The sequence below is a fragment of the Lactuca sativa genome, chromosome 6, assembly GCF_002870075.4.
Source record: "Lactuca sativa cultivar Salinas chromosome 6, Lsat_Salinas_v11, whole genome shotgun sequence".
Classification (NCBI taxonomy): domain Eukaryota; kingdom Viridiplantae; phylum Streptophyta; class Magnoliopsida; order Asterales; family Asteraceae; genus Lactuca; species Lactuca sativa.
The window spans coordinates 78,104,098-78,127,247 of NC_056628.2; the positions used below are offsets into that span (position 1 = coordinate 78,104,098).

General features: G+C 37.9%; 1 long non-coding RNA gene across 7 annotated transcripts; it reads right to left on the bottom strand.

Annotated features, from left to right (window-relative positions):
* Positions 1–12,274: 12,274 nt before the first annotated feature.
* Positions 12,275–22,353, bottom strand: LOC111903316 (uncharacterized). Of its 7 annotated transcripts, none has more exons than XR_002854107.3 (11): positions 21,459–22,353; positions 21,245–21,309; positions 21,002–21,089; positions 20,704–20,908; positions 20,410–20,503; positions 19,652–19,706; positions 19,467–19,557; positions 18,909–18,955; positions 18,474–18,562; positions 17,940–18,160; positions 12,275–12,440 (listed from the first exon to the last, which is right to left on the bottom strand). It is a non-coding gene; the product is annotated as an uncharacterized LOC111903316 (long non-coding RNA). The 7 variants fall into 7 exon arrangements; XR_002854109.3 differs by having other exon boundaries at positions 20,980–21,089; XR_002854106.3 differs by having other exon boundaries at positions 21,231–21,309.
* Positions 22,354–23,150: the final 797 nt, after the last annotated feature.

Sequence of the window (23,150 nt, forward strand, 5' to 3'; positions counted from 1 at the left end):
ATTTAACAGAGTATTTTCCCAGGTTCATATCATAAAACACCAACGCGAAGAACGGTACGATCACGCCTTTGCCTTGCCACAGACTCCTGAAAACCTGAAAACATAAAACCACAACTGTAAGCCCGAAAGCTTAGTGAGATACCCCCAATATACCAACCACATATACGCCCTTCCAGGCCACGACCTTCCGGTCCAAACATATTGCCTTCCGGCCCATAACATATTGCCTTCCGGCCCATAACATATTGCCTTTCGGCCCATAGCATAAAATGCATACATAACATAACAAATCATAGAACGACCCTACATATCGGGTCACACCCCAGATCTAGCAATCATAACACATAATCATATAGCAGTTCACAGTCAGCAATCGATCAACAGATCACATATCATAGCATTACTCTAAACAAGATACCGGTCTAGCCGGTCACTAGCATAACATTACCCTACGAACCAGTCAACATACTAAATGCATACATACGCCTTTCCAGACCATGACATTCCGGTCCACACAGCAATGCCTTCCGGCCCACAACAAATAATGCCTTCCGGCCCACAACAAATAATGCCTTCCAGCCTGCAACATATAATGGACAACTACCCGGATTTCCATCCGATAAAAAGGTTGGCCGTGGTGCCATAAACCCTAGCGATATAGTGAGGATAACTCACCTCGAAACTGCCGACTGAACAGATAGCTCAAGCTGCTCCGATCACTGATACGATCTCCACCTCTAGACAGCCACCAATGCACTGAACTCAAACAATAATCAATCAATTACCAAAATACCCCTGGAACCACTGGTCAACCCTTGGTCAAAGACAAGGTCAAAGTCAACCCCTGACTGACCCTACTCGCCGAGTCCCCATACTCAGAACTTCACTCAATCCGTGATCTAACTCGCCGAGTCACCCCGAGACTCGCCGAGTTCAACAACTCTGAGTCCACTCGCCCTCAACTCACCGAGTCATCCCTTGACTCACCGATTCTCGAATCAACCAGAGAATATCGGGACTCTTCGACAAGACTCGCCGAGTCTAAGAACAGACTCGCCGAGTCTATGGCTATCTTCAACCTACTCGCCGAGTTGTTCATACAACTCGCCGAGTTCCAAGCCATCTTCATCCGACTCGCCGAGTTGTTCTTCCAACTCGTCGAGTCCCAGCTCATCTTTAAGCAACTCGTCGAGTTCACCCATGTGACTCGCCGAGTACCACCGATCTGAATCCATACAGAAGCATCCCAGACCATGCAATTGATCCAAAACATAGATCCAACCTCCTACAACTCATCCATCACGTAAAGTGGCAAACTTTACGTGAATCCATAGAGATCTAGGCCATAATCACTCATAACTAGGGTTTGGGACTTGCAAGCTTCACTAAACAATCCAACACAGGGACTTTCATGCTCTCTGATTCTCCTCTACTCCAGATCTGAGGTAGCAACCTCAGATCTACCCTCTAGACTTCCAATTACATCCATAGGCAAGATCCCACAAACCCCAAAATGAAGAAACAACATACAATCAGACCAAGAACGAGATATTACCTCCAATGGACGCCCCCAACTGCAATGAAGTTGATTCCAAGCAAAGCCCCTTGCCCCAAGCCTTCAATTCCCACAAAATTCCTTCAATGATTACTTCCCAAGCTTCAATCCACTCAACAATGGAGCTCCTCTGCGATTTAGGGTTTCTGGAACTCAAGAGGGAAGCAAAGAGGCTGGGGAAGGAACATAATGTTCCTTATATAGGGCTCAACCCCGAGAATTAGGGTTTTCTCCACCCAGCGCCTACTCGCCGAGTCTATCTCATCGACTCGCCGAGTCGACTACTTAACACGCGGTCAAGTCGCGACTCTACTCGCCGAGTCCAGCCATGGACTCGCCGAGTCACTCTTTCCCAATTAACACTTTTGGCCCTTCAACTCTACTCTCGCTATTTCGGGATGTTACAATTCTCCCCCACTTATATTAGGCTTCGCCCTCGAAGCCTATAGCAGCTCAACTCCAAGGTACTCCCGCAACGCGCCACCTGGCCTCAACCAGACCAGGTCCCACAAGGCATACCCAATGAACTCGAATACACTTTCCTTCCCTCACGGTGTCCTGACCACCGTCTCAAATAGGGCACCGGATTCACCCTCTAATAACTTCACTTACCCCTGAGAATTACCCATAATGCAACACTGCTCCAAATCACAACCATCACTCGACTCATAAAGGCTAGAAGACCATGAACCATCGGATCCCCGATCCGAATCCCACTCTACCCATTCCGTGATGACGGAAAAACTCATTCTCTATATATCAGAGCAACTCTCACGAGTTCTCCTCTTGCAACCGCACACACAAGTTGAACCAGCTCTAACACCTTCAGGTTGGGAAACCTGATACACCGATACTATCCTCAAACATCTCCCAGGATGAACCACTAATATCCACCCTATACCCTGATCAGAATCACACTGAGAATTCAAGATTCTCTCTCTCCCTGCGTCCCTTCTGAGCCTCAACAGACATCACAAACCGGATGAGTTCCTACTTCACTGCCGCGAACACGATGCTCAAAACCATACCCGAAATACTCTAACCATAACTCTGCTCTGCAGCTTTCACTTTCGTGAACTTGCACTCCCCTTCGGAGTTACACACCTTTCTCTCTTCCTTTTCCAAGGAACCCTCTTGGCCATAATGCCACCCCAACCTGTGCCACGGTGCTCGCCCAAGCGACACCACCCTTTTTGCGTAACCGCTATTCACATACTCTGGCTCTCATTGCAGGGGCTCTCAAGCCCATGCACTCCCTCCACTCAACAAAATCACTACCTCGACTAAACAAGATCACTAACCCGGGGCCAGACCTTCCAATGTAATCACACTGCAACATACACAATCCGAAATCTCAAACTGATCCAACAATACCATCAGAGTCTCCATCATGACTGGACCGACTCTCATAACACACACTAGCCACTCGAGGCTATATCTCTGTGGGTCCGTACACCCAAACTCTGTGAACCCTCAGGTTCTAACTCTGGGAACCTTCCGGTTCCAACTTTAGAAACATGCACAACATAAATCCCGTGGGATTAATGCAGTACAACCCATCACGTACATCAAGCATACAAATACTCTGATCACATAACCCCGGTTACCTACTCAAACTTGATCCCGGCCTGCTCCCAGGCCTCCACAATCAATTGCCCTAGGTCTGTATCCCGCCCCGCATACCCGAAACTCGCTCTTGTCAGCCTATACTCTGAGCTGACAGAACACTGCTGAATCCCAACAGCTAAGCACCCTCACATACTCATCGATCTCCCGGAGAATTCTCCAATTCTCCCCCACTTAGAGCACTGACTAACAGCCACCGATCGCCATTAACGACTTTCCAGAACAACCCCGCACAAACAAAACACTTACACACTGACTGCTTCCCACAAGCATAAGCAACCCTCAGCAAAACACATCTCCTCCCTGATCAATCCGCTCAAAAGAATCCGGTCTTTCAATTATCCACTCCACGACTGCAGATGCTACCCGACATTCAACCCAATGCCGCATCTCCACTATCAACCCTCACGAATGATAACCAACGGAATTCCCAAACAATAACCCATAACCAAACCCACAACCTGCAAAAGGATGAATACCGCATCAAAAACCGCACAAGGATACCAGCACCAAAACACCAAACTATAACCATACCAAACCTTCAGGGAATAACGGATGCCAAAACGAAAACCTGAAACACCAATCCATAACCATGCCCAAACCCGCGAACAACGAATACCGCATCGAAATCCATACAAAGATACCAGCACAACAATACCCACAATAACCGCAAGATAACAAGACACTAAGAAAGGAACATACCCGCAGCTACATCCGACACTGCTCTGACTTTCTCTGCCGCAGGCTGATAAGCGTGACCCTGAGCCCTTTGGGCTCCACTCCTTCCTGACCTCTACTTGGAATCCTCAGAGTGGCCAGTGCTGGAGCCTGCACCGGCCCTGCAGAAAACGGTGGACAGCTGACCCTCAAATGTCCAAACTGACGGCAATGACAACAAATCCTCAAATCCCGAATCGTCACTGACTGCCGACAATCCCGCGCATAGTGCCCCTCCTTGCGGCATGCACCACCGGACCAACAAGCTCCGGTGTGACCCCTCCCACACTTCCCACAAGTGTGGCCACTCCAATCCCTCACTCTAACATCAACGGTCCTGGACCGTTTCGGCGCCGGCTGCGACTGCATCGGAGCCTGCCTCAGCTCACGAAACTGCAACTCAACCTCTAACTCACGCCGCCTGGCGGCCTCCTGCAACTCCAACAAGGTCTCGCACCTATGCGCAGACACGAACTGTCTGATATCCCCCTTGAGCATACTCAGATATCGGGACATCTGAGCCTGCTCCGAAGCGAACTCAGGGCAAAACATCGCCCTCTCAGCGAACATCTTGGTGATCTCAGTCACCGACTCTGAATCCTGCTTCAGCTCAAGGAACTCTTGAGCCAATCTCTCCCTCTCATCATGCGGAACAAAGCGGGTGATGAACATCTCTCGGAACTGATCCCATGAAACTGCAACCCTCTGCACATCTGAATATGACCCCGTGGTCATTCTCCACCAACCCTTCGCCCCGAGCCTCAACAGGATCAGAGCACACCTCACCCTCTGATCAGCAGGGCATAAACACGTGAAGAAACACCCCTCCACGTCTGATAACCATCTCATAGCAACAATCGGGTCCTGAACTCCATCGAATGTGGGAGGCTTCATATAATAGAAGTCTCGATACTGAAAACCCCGACTAGCTCCTCCCCTTGCCGCTGCTACAGCCGCTGTAGCCGCCGCGGCAGCCGTCTCTGCGAGAGCCGCATAGCGCTCGTCGAAATACTCAACCATGGCGGTCTTAATCGACCCGAACAATTCCGGCAACTCAGCCCGGAACAATGCAGCAACCTCATCACGTAGGATCTCGCGAATCCTCGCCTCCAACTCACTCGTGCTCATCTGATCGATAACCTCAGACGGCACCGATCCACCCGGAACTCGCTCTCCAGCTCCCGATCCTGATCCGGATCCACTATCATCATGCCTCGAAATCTCCATACCGAAGACACCATACCAGATCTCAGACACTTCCCACAATCCTGGGATCCAACTCTCGCAACCCAACCCTAGAGATTATGGTTTCCCTGATACGCGTATGGGTCCTGTGCTTTCAGTAGTACGGGCCCATACTACCTTCCACACCTACCCATATTTGTATGAAGTACTACCACAATACTCTAGAGAACATGCATAACGACTATCAACCCTCACCACTAGAGGAACACTGAGAATCTCCCATAAGGGACCCTAGGCTACAGGCATCACAAATCAGGCAACATTATCATGAATTCCTGAAGATCCCTAGCCTAACTCTAGCATGCTGTTCTATCAAGCTCAATAAAACAAATATCATGTATGGTATCTTGGGGTTACTTACTGGCTCCGGCTGATCGTACCTCCGCGTCCTCCCTTTACTTAATTTGAAAACCATTTTAATTTTCTCTTTTTAAAATCCTCCTCGATTTGAGACTGGAGTCACACGAATGTTCCCCCAATTCACTCAAACCTGGCTCTGATACCAACTTGTAACGACCAAAATTTCAAAACAATTAAAACTTTTAAAAAACCACCCATTTTAATAACGTTGTTACAAAAAGGTTTTCAATACATTATTTAACAGAGTATTTTCCCAGGTTCATATCATAAAACACCAACGCGAGGAACGGTACGATCACGCCTTTGCCTTGCCACAGACTCCTGAAAACCTGAAAACATAAAACCACAACTGTAAACCCGAAAGCTTAGTGAGATACCCCCAATATACCAACCACATATACGCCCTTCCAGGCCACGACCTTCCGGTCCAAACATATTGCCTTCCGGCCCATAACATATTACCTTCCGGCCCATAACATATTGCCTTCCGGCCCATAGCATAAAATGCATACATAACATAACAAATCATAGAACGACCCTACATATCGGGTCACACCCCAGATCTAGCAATCATAACACATAATCATATAGCAGTTCACAGTTAGCAATCGATCAACAGATCACATATCATAGCATTACTCTAAACAAGATACCGGTCTAGCCGGTCACTAGCATAACATTACCCTACGAATCAGTCAACATACTAAATGCATACATACGCCTTTCCAGGCCATGACCTTCCGGTCCACACAGCAATGCCTTCCGGCCCACAACAAATAATGCCTTCCGGCCCACAACAAATAATGCCTTCCGGCCTGCAACATATAACGGACAACTACTCGGATTTCCATCCGATAAAAAGGTTGGCCTTGGTGCCATAAACCCTAGCGATATAGTGAGGATAACTCACCTCGAAACTGCCGACTGAACAGATAGCTCAAGCTGCTCCGATCACTGATACGATCTCCACCTCTGGACAGCCACCAATGCACTGAACTCAAACAATAATCAATCAATTACCAAAATACCCCTGGAACCACTGGTCAACCCTTGGTCAAAGACAAGGTCAAAGTCAACCCCTGACTGACCCTACTCGTCGAGTCAACCCGATGACTCGCCGAGTCCCCATACTCAGAACTTCACTCAATCCGCGATCTAACTCGCCGAGTCACCCCGAGACTCGCCGAGTTCAACAACTCTGAGTCCACTCGCCCTCAACTCACCGAGTCATCCCTTGACTCACCGATTCTCGACTCAACCAGAGAATATCGGGACTCTTCGACAAGACTCGCCGAGTCTAAGAACAGACTCGCCGAGTCTATGGCTATCTTCAACCTACTCGCCGAGTTGTTCATACAACTCGCCGAGTTCCAAGCCATCTTCATCCGACTCGCCGAGTTGTTCTTCCAACTCGTCGAGTCCCAGCTCATCTTCAAGCAACTCGTCGAGTTCACCCATGTGACTCGCCGAGTACCACCGATCTGAATCCATACAGAAGCATCCCAGACCATGCAATTGATCCAAAACATAGATCCAACCTCCTACAACTCATCCATCACGTAAAGTGGCAAACTTTACGTGAATCCATAGAGATCTAGGCCATAATCACTCATAACTAGGGTTTGGGACTTGCAAGCTTCACTAAACAATCCAACACAGGGACTTTCATGCTCTCTGATTCTCCTCTACTCCAGATCTGAGGTAGCAACCTCAGATCTACCCTCTAGACTTCCAATTACATCCATAGGCAAGATCCCACAAACCCCAAAATGAAGAAACAACATACAATCAGACCAAGAACGAGATATTACCTCCAATGGACGCCCCCAACTGCAATGAAGTTGATTCCAAGCAAAGCCCCTTGCCCCAAGCCTTCAATTCCCACAAAATTCCTTCAATGATTACTTCCCAAGCTTCAATCCACTCAACAATGGAGCTCCTCTGCGATTTAGGGTTTCTGGAACTCAAGAGGGAAGCAAAGAGGCTGGGGAAGGAACATAATGTTCCTTATATAGGGCTCAACCCCGAGAATTAGGGTTTTCTCCACCCAGCGCCTACTCGCCGAGTCTATCTCATCGACTCGCCGAGTCGGCTACTTAACACGCGGTCAAGTCGCGACTCTACTCGCCGAGTCCAGCCATGGACTCGCCGAGTCACTCTTTCCCAATTAACACTTTTGGCCCTTCAACTCTACTCTCGCTATTTCGGGATGTTACACTCATGTAATCTAATACATGCTACTCATGTATGATCCCTTCGAAACATGTAAGCTTCAATTTTGATGTATATAGGCCTTCAATAAAAGAAAATTAATTATATTTTTAAGGTATATAGGCCTTCAATATTTTTTTCAAGAGTAAGTTATACACTTTTTTAAGGTATATAAGCCTTAAAAATTAATTATATTTTTAAGGTATATAGGCCTTCGATATATTATTAAGGTATATAGGTCTTCAATTTTGAATCATGTAAGCTTCAATTTTGAGGTATATAGGCGTTCAACATTTTTTCAAGAGTAAGTTATACAAATCGTCGATCCGGTTTGTACAATCTGTAGGTTTTGTCGCTAAATTGTTCTACTTGTCTCATATTTATAGTAATTATTATATTTTTAAGATGTAGAAGTCTAAGGCTATATTGGGCGTATTAGTTGAAAATCTAGCTGTTAGCTGAAAAACCAGTTGATAGTTATATAAAAAGCGATGGTTGTGAAAAGTAGCTGATAAGTTAGCTGAAATATATGAAACGATATGAAAGGTCATTTAAAAAATATTTTATTTTATAATTAGTTAAGGATATATTTAAAAAAAATTAAAATTTTTTTTTTTTAATAAACTAGTTTAAATACTTTTTCAAAAAAAACTAGCTTATAAGCTACTGTTTTGTCAAACATTACAGCTAAAAAAGATGGAAAAATAAGTTAGCGAGTGAAACTCAACCTAAATATTGAACAATTTTATACAATTACTATTTTGACTTTCAATTATATTTGAGCCTCATATTCAAATTTTTATTCCCTAATGCTTAACATCTCTTATTAAGGTATTCAAATTTTGTCTGGTTGCTAAAAGAGACTAATGCATTTGTGATATCTTAAAATTAATCATAACCAAACTATATAAGGTCCAATTTATTCGGTTTGTTTTAGCAGTTGAACAGAATAAAATTTTGCATGTAAAAATAAATATTAAACTAAAAAAAAAAGCTTACTAAACTTTTTACCAAATGAAAAAGATACACCAATACATAACATATATAACATATATTGTCTTGTTTTGAAGTTATAAAATTCCTTTAAACCATCAACAATGTTGATGCAACATTTTTTTCAAGAATTGTTGACCACCCATGTGATATTACCGTTTTAACCTCTTCTAAATTTCTAACTTCCCTAAGAAGCATGGTCAAACATGTCTCCCTCTCTTCAACTTCAACGTCACTAGAAGAGCTAAAATTGATATAAGGATTATTAGGCTTAATTACTTGTACGTTGAGCATGAATTCTGTTTTTTCAACTAAATTAGCCACCCCGTCCCCTGAATCAACTAGTTTCCCATCTTCTTCACCCACAATGCTTTTGGTCAATTTTTTTTTTTTTTTTTGGCTACCATAAACTTTCGGCAGCAAGATCTTCTGATGCACTCGATTTCGGATTAGAAACCATCCACGACTTCATCAGCATTGTTTTGTAGCCCAATTTCTCTATTTCTTTCCTTTTATTCTTGAACACCATTGCAGGTTAGTATCTCTAGTCGGTGTCATTTGAATGAAAAGAAAGAATTATCTTTATATGGTCGGTCCGCCTTCCAATTGTTTGATGAAATGTCTGAAAGAAGTGAACATTGATTCAAGAATTTGATTGCTAAGAATAAATCTGTTTCATGTGTTTTATCTTAATTTCTAATTCTTCATTTTTCTTCTGACCTCACTGTTTCATTTTTCTTATTGTTTTTCAAAATCGATTCAAGATCATTTGTTTTAATTCTGCCCAACTACATATCAGTCTTCTGTTGCGCTCCCATTGATACCATTTGAGAACATCTTTTTCAAAATACTTCATCGCAACATCCAAACTTTCATCATTGGACAATCGATTTAGGGAAAAAATATTGATCAACTTTTAAATCCAAGAGCCATCAAAGATAGATGTCTCTAATTGTTTACCTATGATATCAGAAATTGGTTTTCGTTCTTGAACTCATGATCTTTATCCATCTTCAAATGTTGATCTATTTCTTTTATTTGATTCTTCTTGAAAAAGCACAACTGACATATTTTCTTCTCTGTAGAGTTTTTTTATTTGTTTGAACAGATGCTTAGAGCAAATCTAGACAGCACCATCATCTTCTTCCTTTTCTCTTCCATATTTTGTTTTTGCTGATAATTTTTTTTAGATACCAAGGCTTTGTTTCACTCTTTTAGGCTTTATTCCTTTTTTCATCTTTATCCATCTTCAAATGTCGATCAACCTCTTTTAGGCTGCGTGACTATAAGTATCATACACACTCTACGTGTGTATGTGTCTCTGGCTGTGTGTTATCTGCACCAGAACCTAAACAAATCAGGTAACCATCAGCGGCTAAAGAAACTTGGATGCACTGCTGTTAGTTATATCAAAACATATACTTTATTTTTTGTTTAAGAGGCTTATTATATGAAGATGATGTTTGTATTTTATTCGTCTAATTCTAATAGAGTGGTTTGATATGTAATTAATAGGTAAAGCTGTGACCAAAACAATTACTTAACAAGTGACATTACTAGCAAAAGATGAAGATGAAAGTACATACATGGGGTAGTGTTCAGCGGCCTGTGTATGTGTGTGTTTTAGGAAAAAAAAACTATTTATTTTTTAATAAAACATTGTATTTTGAAATATTTTCTCATATGTATAGATTTTTCAATAAAATAAAACACTAAAAAATAATAAACTCTGGAATTTTTTTAATAAAATAAAACACTAAAAAATGAAAAATCAACACCATATTCTTCAATGAAATAAAGTGCTATAAAACACTTCTTATAGCAACATCCATATAGATGTCTATTTTTACATCATAAAAAGATATTTTGGTATATTTGTTTTTATTTTTTGAAAAAAAAATAATGCCCTAATAAATAAAAACAAAATAACAACACCCATCAATAAAAACATCATAATAGAGACTTTGCATATCGACATGGATGTTTATTTGTACAACATAAAAATATATAAATTTGGGTCTTTTGTTTTTTTTTTCCAGAAAAGTAATATAACCTTAAAAAATAAAAGATAACAGTGATTAGGCATATTCATCAACAAATGGTTTATTATTTCTCATTTTTGCAACTATATTCTTTTCAAAAAAATATATATACTGAAATTTATTATTTTTATACTCTAAGAAAAGATATCAATATAAAATGTTCCTACCATTTTAACAAGAATTATCTTTCTTGCGTTTACACTTTACACACACCTAGTGAGTTGTGATTCGTGTGGAGCATAAAATCCTTATTTTCCTTTGAAATAGAACCACACTATGAAAGAAATTAGAAAAGAAGAATTGAAATAAACTGCCCCAAATCAAACGTTCAAAGATTTATACACTCTGTAAGGCATAAAAGCCTTATTTTCCTTGAAATAGAACCATTCAAACTATAAAACAAATTTAAAAAAAAAAAGGACAATTGTAATGGATAGCTAGCCCCATATAAGACTTTCAAGGACTTTCAAGTTTTGGAAATTTGTATTTTTCCTATACATATCTTTTTTCATCTTATCATATCTTTCGATCCTCACTTTATGTCATTGTAAATCCACAAAAGCAAACCAATCATTCAGGAAAAAGGACAAATGGTGGGTTAGTGCCTGGAAACAACCATATATAGCTAGCTGTCCAGATCAAGTGCTTAATTATTAAGCCTATTAAGTCATAAAGAATCAGTCCCTAATTGCATAAGAGCTGAGTGATAAATGATGAGTCTCCAGAGAATGTATTGGATAAAATAAGGCTAATTATTTATGTATTTTGGATTGAATGAACCATTTGAATAAGAGAAAACAACCATTTTACCCTTCTATCTAAAAGTAATGTAGAATACCAAGTTGTTGTTAATTTGTGAGAACTATTGAAATTTTAAACTAAAAATCACTTTTATATATACGACCATGAGACTTACATATGTTTGTCAAAAACTACCATAACTGTCTTTTGTCAAAGCAAACTTGCAGTGTAATCTTACCATTATTTTCTACAGATAGAGCAAAATCCTTTTGGCTTTTGCAATGCATTGTTTCCCCAGACAACAAATCAGAATGCAAACGACTTGTTATATTCAGAAACATTGAATTAAACCCCAATTTAACAAGGATTCATGCCTCTCATACTCCCCTTGGGTTATTAAACAACTTCTATTTATGTCTAATTGAGACAATTCTTCCAATCCTATGCAGATTTAATCTCCTACACAGATTTAATCTCCTACATCAATTACAAACACAACAGAGCCATTAGCCGTATAGCTTAACAACAAAATAAGCAAAACTTATACCTTTATAAATGAAGATGAATAAGATCACTATCATGTTTCTTGTAATTTGTTTAGTGAGTGATATAAATTAGAGCTTACACCCTTGATTACAGGGAAGGACAAAAGTGTGTGTAGATACGAAAAACATAACTCAAGACAAGGAATGAAACAATGAAGATGTCACACCCCGAAAACCAAAGGCGGAAACATTTCCGGGGTTGACTCCACGTTGAGTATCAAATCCAATGTACATAGTAATCACAGTAAACAACCATTACATTACATATATTTGAAAGTTTACATTTGTTTCAAAAGTAAATTGTACAAGTTTTATACATATATCATATGAACAAAAGTTGAGACGAGTCTTCTGAGCACTCTGTCTTCACCAAAAGATATCGCCGGGTACCTGTCTAACTTGGACCTGAGAATACAAGCAGTTTGAAAATCAGCATAAAGCTGGTGAGTTCATAAGCAGTTTTGTTTTGTGAAAATGTACCAGTTTCCTTTAGTTTTTCCGAAAAGGTTTGTTATCCAAGAAAATCTCATATTTTCTTATGTTAAACAGTTTAGTTATCTTTCATTACAGTTCAATTACGCGTTATACGATACCCCAGGAAAATCCCATATTTTCCTAAATGCAAGACCGATTGAATAACACAGAGTATAGTTTAATACACAAAACTATATATTGAGAATCATAGGATTACTATCCCGAATTAGATATGAAATACTTTAATATACACGAACTGTAGATAGAAAGTAGTTTGAAAACCTTGGGACTAACATCCCATACTACATATAGATTTAATACCATGGGACTATCATCCCGGACTAGATACAAGATAGTTTGATATACTTGAAAATATAGATTGAAAACCATGGGAATACCATCCCGGACTAGATACAAAATAGTTTGTTAGAAACCATGGGATTACTATCCCGAACTAGATATATGATAGTTTGATAAAACCATGGGATCACTATCCCGAATTAGATATAAGATTTTTTAATAAAACCATGGGATCACTATCCCGAACTAGATATAGATTCTAACCATAGGAATAACATCCTGCAATAGATATGAACCCTGTAGACTAAAAACCATGGGATTACCATCCCGAACTAGATATAAGATCTAAAGATAGAAGATTGATATAAAATCAAATCAAAAACCAAGGCCGTGAATAAACTTATATTAATACGTATTGTGAGTCGGGTAACCATGCTGATACAACAACAAGACCTCCTTGACGCTTGTCAGACGTCGGACGATATCCAGAATTTGTCACCCCAGGCGTGCCCGCCTAACTGTAGCTAGCAGTTAAGGTTTGGGATTGTCAGTCCCGAATAGATCTATTCACAAATTCCTCGCTCTCCCTCCAGGAGACTCTGGTTACACTTCCGGGGAGGATTTACTGATCATCCATAAAGGGTAGTGACTAACTCACAAACTAGTACTAAACTATTAACAGGGTTCTCATACGATATCAAACATACAAAAGATTATGAAACATAATACAGTGAATATAGGTACATACTATGAAACTATCTGACAATACATTCAAATGATACGGAGATAAACTGAATCAGACATAGTTTATCTAATAACTTTATATACATATCAGTACATGATAAAACGAACACTAAAGAACCCCAAATTATTCCTATAATAATTTGATTAGTTTGATTATTTTCTTAACTAAAATCCATTTAGTTGTACTTGATAAATCATCCCTTATGCTCAGCATAATACATAAAGGGTAAAAATGTTTATAAGTTTGCCAGATATTATTTGAAACATATCAATGTTATAATTCGAAAACACTTATAGTTTGCTTGTATTCCCCCCTGAAAACATTGAAAAACACGGAAAAAGCGTAGGGGTATGAACTCACCGGACGAGAAACATGACGATTTAGGATGCTAAACGTTGGATCGGGGCTTGCAAACGTACGATATTCCTATGTATAATGAAAAGATACACATTTGTATCTAATTAGGACTTAGATTATTTAATTGTTAGGGACAAACACTTTTAGTCGCGGATACACCCCATTACAAGTGTGTGGAAGGACTCGGGTGGCGTTTAAGGACTTGAATGACCGGGAAATGGAGTTTACTCTTCAAGAGTAAACTCATACAAGAGTTTTCAGCCAATAACACCCACTCCCCATGAGTTTACGGCAGTAAACTCATGGTGGGGTCATTTGTGGGCAAAATGGCTATTGACACTTAAGGGGAAAATTTCTAGGTTTGGTTTAAGGGCTTGGAATAAATTTTAAACACCAAATGGACATACTTAAGGGAGTTTACGGCCTAGCATGGGACTCATGGCCGTAAACTCCTATATACCCATGAATAATTGTGTTAATGATTCCAAACAAATCACATGTGATTGCTAAAATTGTTCCAAGGCCTTACATGAATTTTTATGGAACTTTTGAGGTGTTTTTGGAGTTTACGGCCCATGAGACCCCCCTCATGGCCGTAAACTCTCCTAGAGTGTGATTCATTATGTTTTAAGGCCAAAAAACTTGTTTGTATACACTTCTAAAAATTATTCTAAGGCTTTAGGGGTGTTAAAGTGGCTTTCTAACACCTTTGGAGGAGTTTACTCCCCATATTATGGAGTTTACGGCCCAAGCATAAGCCTTGGCCGTAAACTCTCATTTGTCCCTCAAAATATATGTTTAAGGCCCTTAAACCATTTTTAGTTGGTTCTATGATTTATTCCAAGGCTTTTGGTGAAGGTATATGACTTTATAACATGTTGAAAATGAGTTTATACTCATGTTTGAGGGGTTTACGGCCCAAAGCATGTGCCTTGGCCGTAAACTCCTTCAAATCCCTCAAAATCCATGTCTAAAGTGTTCTAAGTCCATTCCATGAAGTCATTTAGCCATATCTAAGTCCCAAAATTGTTTAGGAGGGGTTTAAAGGCATAAAAACCCCTTTACTATGTGTTTACGGCCCAAGCTCCTTCCAGGGCCGTAAACTCATATACAAGGTCTTAATTCATGTTTTAATCTCGAATTTGAAGGCCAAATATGCTATACAATGAGTTTAGGAAGGTACCTTAGAGATTTGAGGCCTTAAAATTGAGTTTTGGACCCTTAAACTTAGATTTAGGAGAGAGGTTAGAGAGAGAGTAGTGAGAGAGAGAAAAAGCTTCAAATGAAAGGTTTAACACGTTTATATAGGTCGCAAAACTTGGACACGGTGGAATTCTACCCGATACCGGCATTAAACGGGGCTTTTGGTCGCACCCGATTAAGTTTCTGAGACTCGGCGGGGACGTTCCTAATATTTATGAAATACATATTTTAGGCTAATTTCATGAGTTCCTAAGGGGTTTGGACACTCATTAGCATCAATTAAATATATATAAGTTAAATTAACTTAACCCAAAAACGACATCAGAATGTTTCGATATACGACGAGTTATACGGGTAGAACGGGGTTTTCGGCGATGAACAACTTCGGGTTGTTACAGAAGAAATAGTCACCTTCCGTTGAAGAACCTTGGCACTCTGTTCTTTCTCGTTAAAGCGAAGTAATTGGGGCTTTCTTCAAGTTCAAATTCAAACTTTCTTATTATGCTTCAGATTCAGCTTCAGAAGCAGAAGCAGAAGAAGTAGCACCAGCAGAAGCAGAAGAAGTAGAAGCAGAAGTAGAAGCAGCAGCAAAAGCAGAAGCAGCAGAGGAAGAGGAAGATGAAGAGGAAGAGGAAGAGGCAGCAGCGCCAGCAAAAGAAGAAGAAGAAGAAGTGACCTGTGACAGCTCACATCCCGATAAACTTAAAACAGAGAGTTTCCGGAGACTGAGAATAACACCTACCCAATGATTTGTTTTGGCCAATGAAATCCCATCCATGTGAAGTTCCTCCAAATGAGATAGATTAGACAACCACTCGAGGTTCTCAAATCTACACCTTCCAGCATATGAAAGGAGAAGCCATTGCAAGTTGGTGAGGTTTCCGAACTCTGGAGGAATGGTTCCATGAAAAGAGTTAGATGAAAGGTCAAGGTACCATAATTCAGTCAAGGAACCAATGGACCTGGGAATGGTACCATTAAGATTATTGCCGCCAAGGAGAAGGGACCTTAAATGAGTCAACGAACCAATGAAGGTGGGAATGGTTCCATGAAAAGAATTTCCGGAAAGATCAAGATAGTTCAAGTAGGTTAAGTTAACCAATGAATGGCTAATCTCACCTACAAGACCACAGGACATCAGATCAAGCTCTGTGACATGACCACCTTTTTGGTTGTTGCACGTCACTCCACTCCATTCACAGCAGTTGTCTTGTTCAGCTGTCCACGTAGAGAGACGATCATATAAGGGTCTTGAATGTGAGATTTGAAATGAAGGAGACCATCTCTCTCCTTCTCAAAACACTTATCATCTCCTCCTCCCACTTCTGCGCGCCAATTGGTTGGCAGTTGTAGTCTCAAGACAGAAGAAGAGAAGTGAGAATATTATAAAAACACAAGGACTCATGATGTAAATGCAAATCTTGGTGATTTTTTTTGTTTGTATGGATGAAAATTTAAAGATGCTCCATGCAGCTTTATATAGTGCTGCAAACTGTGAAAATGAAGGATTCAGTAATTCTCGTGAGAACGGTAGGAACATAATTCTTTTTTCCTTTTTTTTTCATCAATATGAAAACATTTTATAAGGCTAAAAAATAATAAATTCTGGGATTTTTTTTATTAAAATAAAACACTAAAAAGATGAAAAATCAATTCCATATTCATCAATGAAATAAAATGCGCTATAAAACACATCCTACAGCAACAACCATATAGATGTCTATTTATAGGTCATAAAAAGATATTATGGTATTTTTGTTTTTATTTTTTAAAAAAAAAATAATGCCGTAATAGATAAAAAAATTTAACAATACTCCTCAATGAAAACATCATAATAAAAACTTTGTACATCGATATGGATGTATAGCTGTACAACATAAAAATATATAAATTTGGGTCTTTTGTTTTTTTTTCTTCGAAAAATAATATTACCTTAAAAAAAAATACTGAAATTTATTATTTTTATGCTCTAAAAAAAGATATCAATATAAAAGGTTCCTACCATTTTTAACAAGAATTATCTTTCTTGCGTTTACACTTTATACACACCTAGTGAGTTGTGATTCGTGTGGAGCATAAAATCCTTATTTTCCTTTGAAATAGAACCAAAGTATAAAAGAAATTAGAAAAGACGAATTGAAATAAACTGCCCCAAATCAAACGTTCAAAGATTTATACACTGTGTAAGGCATAAAAGCCTTATTTTCCTTGAAATAGAACCATTCAAACTATAAAACAAATTTATATTAAAAAAAAAAAAAAAAAAAAAAAAAAGGACAATTGTAATGGATAGCTAGCCCCATATTAGACTTTCAGGTCATGGAAATTTGTATTTTTCCTATACATATCTTTTTTCATCTAGTCATATCTTTTGATCCTCTCTTTATGTCATTGTAAATTCACAAAAGCAAACCAATCATTCAGGAAAAAGGACAAATGGTGGGTTAGTGCCTGGAAACAACCATATATAGCTAGCTGTCCAGATCAAGTGCTTAATTATTAAGCCTATTAAGTCATAAAGAATCAGTCCCTAATTGCATAAGAGCTGAGTGATAAATGATGAGTCTCCAGAGAATGTATTGGATAAAATAAGGCTAATTATTTATGTATTTTGGATTGAATGAACCATTTGAATAAGAGAAAACAACCATTTTACCCTTCTATCTAAAAGTAATGTAGAATACCAAGTTGTTGTTAATTTGTGAGAACTATTGAAATTTTAAACTAAAAATCACTTTTATATATACGACCATGAGACTTACATATGTTTGTCAAAAACTACCATAACTGTCTTTTGTCAAAGCAAACTTGCAGTGTAATCTTACCATTATTTTCTACAGATAGAGCAAAATCCTTTTGGCTTTTGCAATGCATTGTTTCCCCAGACAACAAATCAGAATGCAAACGACTTGTTATATTCAGAAACATTGAATTAAACCCCAATTTAACAAGGATTCATGCCTCTCATACTCCCCTTGGGTTATTAAACAACTTCTATTTATGTCTAATTGAGACAATTCTTCCAATCCTATGCAGATTTAATCTCCTACACAGATTTTTATGAAACCAATTAGAAAAGTTCCAACCTCCAACATAAACATTAACCCAGAAACAACTCTAATTTATGGAATCTATTAAAAATTTGTCAATTGAAACAAAAAGGCACCGTTTAACGTCAAAACTGAAAATTAATAATAATAATAATAATAATAATAATAATAATAATAATTGTGAGCAAGAGAAACATTATTCAACAGAAAATGGAGAACAGAGAGTCGAGAAGAAAAATCGAGATTAAGAGAACAAAAAGAGAATAGATATATCGAGTATTGAATAGTTGAGATGATCCAACAACTTACCTGATGGAAGACCGAGGGAGGAACGACGAAGACATCTTGGAACAGTGATGGAAGATGGAGAAGAGAAGACGAAGTGAAGGCTGTAAAAACTGAAAAGAAAAGTAGGGTTAAAGGAGGACGAGGATAAACGAGTAAAAATCAAATTCATAAGCTAAAAGGGGATAACAAAACCAAACCCACAAACCAAAAAATCAATAATCAACTAGAAATGTAACCCATGCTATGGACGGAGGCGTTTTAGAGCTGCAAATGTTTTTTTTCTTTATTTATATAATGCATGTTTGTTTTTGAAGATGAAGTTTTTCTGTTAATGTAAGACAATTGATAAATTGAAAACCACATCACAATGTTATTACAAATGTAAAATTGTAACTCTAAAATATTTAGAGTTTTCCCAAGATATTCTGATGATGGAGTAATGAATTTGATACAAACCTTCATCAATCGGTACTAATTCCCTGCAAGCTTTTTACTATTTTCACCTAAGGGGTAAAAACAGAAAGAAATCAACATTATTTGATTCACAATGATTGCAAGTATTTTTTTCATTTAATTAAGAATGCAAAATGTACTTGCTCATCTTTACAAATATAACCTTTCATCCACCTCGAAAATGGCAATATTCATATTCTCATGCATTGCTACACTCCTTTCTTTTGAGTACCAAAAATCATACCTACCTAAAATATTTTCACTCTTCACCAACATACCATAGGGACAAAACCTATATCCCGTGCAATTTTGGTCAATCCTAAAAGTTGTTAGTAGAAAATAAATTTGTTTTAAAAGGATAAAGAACATGCTCCATGATTCAAAATAATGGAATAGAAATGAAATTAGAGTCTATATACTTGGATGGAATGGAATAAGCAAGGTTGCTTTGGTAGAAATGGAACAAACTTACTTAATATATATTTTAAAGTTAAAGATAATAGAAGCTTACTAACCCAAATAAGGTATAACAAAAATAAGAGTGAGCTACAAATTTGGTACCTATGGCTATACTACAGTTAAAATTGCAAAACTCGCCGGTTTTAAGAGCCCCTTTCTTTGTATCTTGCATGGTGTCCATCGTTTTGAAACACTACAAAATTTCACTGACAAACTATTAGTATTCAGTTCGGATAAAGCTAAAGGATAAAGCTAAATCAGTTAAACAAACCCATGAATTAACTAACCCCTAATCAAAATCCTAATACGCTGACTGTCGGCCAAAGCCTTCCTGCAAGCATACTGAAAAAGAAAAAAAAATCTTAAAGATAGAAACTGATACCATTTCACTTCACAATCCACTATCATCACTATTAACATATAAATTTGAAACCAAATCATAAAAGTATTTCATAGGATTCACTTGTTCTTCATCGATCTGATATTACAAGTGCTTGTCGTCCAAAAATCATCAGAAAGAATAGATATTTTCATAGTTTTGCCTTGTACACATATCATAAGTAATGAACTCTCAATGTACTTGATGTAAATTTGGACTTGAAATAATGTCACAAAAAGGGTAAGTGCAATGTTATTATGTGATATTTAAGAAAGTAGAATGCTAATTTTCAACTTCAAAGAGCTAACTAAAAGTAAACACCAAATTGGATACATACACAAAATATTACATAAGAATTGCAATTGTTCCATTTTATTTCAATCTTTCAGCTGTTTTGCATTGTTCCATGTCAATGAAATTGATAAATTTAGATATTTAATACATAATTCAAAATCAAGAATTATTAAAATTATTTATATTTTTATACTGACACTTTAACCATTTCTTGGAAATGTGGAAACGTAGCTATAACAGATTATATGCTGGGGACACAAATATTGTCTTCTACTAATATATTCTGGGAAATTTAATAATTAGAAAATATGACTATGGTACATATAAAGTGATGTTCAATGTAAAAAAAAATGGTCGTTTCTAATAATTTACCTTTATGGGGAAGTTGCTAACAGTAACATTGATACACACCATTACACCTTATGCAAAACATAAGCTTGTTTGGGTCACCGGTCCTTTTACATACCTGGGTTTTAGAAAAGATATGTATACAAATTAAAAAAGCAGCATTTTTATTATATTCAAAGTCCTTACCGGTAATATAGGCTAAATACAAAACTCAAAATCAAAAAACAACATCATGAACGCCTTAAAAGAGCTCAAAAAACAATTAAAATCTACAACCCCTGTGATAAATGAACTAACAACCTAGATCAATGGATTTACCTTCGCATTCCTGCAAGTGCCAATACATCGGACTTATAATTCTTTGCTACTTCATAGTTACTCAGACAACCACCTAAATCATTATAGCAAACCCTCCCTTCCGTTGAAACGGCTTCTAAATCTAAGAAAATTAGCACAGGAGCAATCTTGACACCCAAATATTAGACAATAGTTTTCTCATCCAACACGCCAGAGAACAAATTGGCTGCTAAAAACAAACCTTTTAAGGATTAACATAACAAACTTGTTAAATTTTAGAAAACCTGACACAAATACCTGGAGAAAAAAAAAAGCATACATCTATAAAAAATTTCTTGCTTCTTGCTTTCAAAAGACTGTTTGAGGGAGATGGGGGGTCAATTTTTCATAGGGAATAGCTCTGCGAGCTGCAAAAAGAAAATGAAAACATAAAAATCAACATGTTGACATCATAAAATCCCGAAATAATCATACCGATATAATAAGAATCTAGGTCAATAGAGCATAAATCATAAATCGATGACTTCAACATAAATCAGATACATAACTCCAAAATAAGTACCGACGATGTCAATAGCGTAAGTCTGAAGAGTGCGGTTGAATTATGATCGATGAATTTGATCAGAACTTGAAGAGGAACCCACCGACAAAAAAAAAAAACTGTATTAGAATGCTTCAAATTCAATGAATTGAGACAATAAGTATCTAGCCAGGAAGATTAAAAAACAGATAAAATAAATAAAATGAATCGACTTCTTGAAGATGTTGAAAATTACCAAATTGGAACCCCGACTTCAAATTAAATCTGACAACCTGGAACATGAAGGACGGTAACGGCGGCAACAAATGTTTGAGGGTATCTAAATTCTTAGTCAAAGAAGAAGCAGAAAGATCGGTGGCTGATATGGATAACAGAAAAAGATAACCCACCTAGGGTTTGGAAGTGAGACAGGGAAGTCGATCGAAAAAAGAAGTGAGCTTCACAAATTCCAGAAGTAGGAATTAATAGGCTTCATCTCGTTTCCAGAAAAATGAACGATTAGCTTGAAGCAGGAAAAGTTCGTCTGGTGGTAGCAATAGATGATTTTGTGGGTTCATTAGTTGGGAATTTTGAGGTCTTCTTCTCAACCTGTACCGGCACAGCTTTGAGCGATTAGGGACGATCTGCCTCTTTTCAATCTGCTATGCTTTTCGCCCCTCAATCAGTCGATTGTAAGTGTTGTTGGACCGCGAGAAGTAGTATTGGAGACTTTGTGATCGGGTGAGAGATGGTCTGTAGGAATTGTTCCATCTTGTAAACGATTGAATGTTCAAATAGATGGTGATTGAAAGAAATCAGGGTTTGTGAGACATTGTTGCGATCGGAATGAACAACGGGATGGGGAATGCAGCTGCAGATGCCAGCTTGGCCGGAACAGCCATAAAAAACAGGTGCATCAAACAGAAACGATAATGTAAAAAAAACAGAGTAGCATAAAGAAAATATAGAAGCCTAACGGAGAGAAATTACCTGGGGAAGAAAAGAACGTACAACGAAAAGCAAAAGCGGCGGAGTTTCAGCGAAGAAGAATGCGGAAGAAAGAAGAGAGTACAAGAGAGTACCACGTGGAAAGTGAAGGACAGTGAAAAAGACACGTATAATCTACAATGATTCGTCAGCAACCGGCGGATGAAGAAAAAAAAACAAATAAAAAAGGAAGAAATATAGTGTAGCAAAGAGTAGACAACTTTTTAAATAAAGAAAGACAACAACAGGATAATATATATATATATATATATATATATATATATATATATATATATATATATATATATATATATATATATATATATATATATATATATATATATATATATAGATGAAGGGCCAATTATGTCAAACCTTAGCTATTTACTGTAGCTAAGGTTGGATAATTTTAATATATTGTATAATAAAAACCAATAAAATCAAAAAACCAAAAATTTGAACCAAAAATACTTGAGTTTTTTTTTAAAAAAATATATTTGGTTTGGTTTCAGCTTTAAAAAAATATAAAAACTAATAAAAACTGAACCTCGAATTTTATGAAATATATTTATTCACTGAATTATATGGTATTTATTTATTGCGTGAGAGATAATAAAAATCGAAGTTTTGTTTGGTGACTAAGCAGCGCCGGCCTTGCCTTGTGTCAAATTAAGCAAGGGCTTAGGGCCTTGCTTGTTTACTTTTTATTGTATTTACCTCTTAATTTTACATCTAAATATGAAACCGAATAAGTGTGAGGATGAATAAGTGAGAGGAGAAAGTCTGAAAGAAAAATGCACATGCTTGCCCTTCCCCCGTATGTCTCCCACCAACAAAAAAAATTTATTGGGTTGTTCATTTTTGAAAAGCTAATAAGTCGAAAAAGTGTTTGACAAACTCAAAAGTATTTTTCATAATAGTTTTCCATTAGTTTCAAAAAGCACTTTTTAAAAAGCATGTA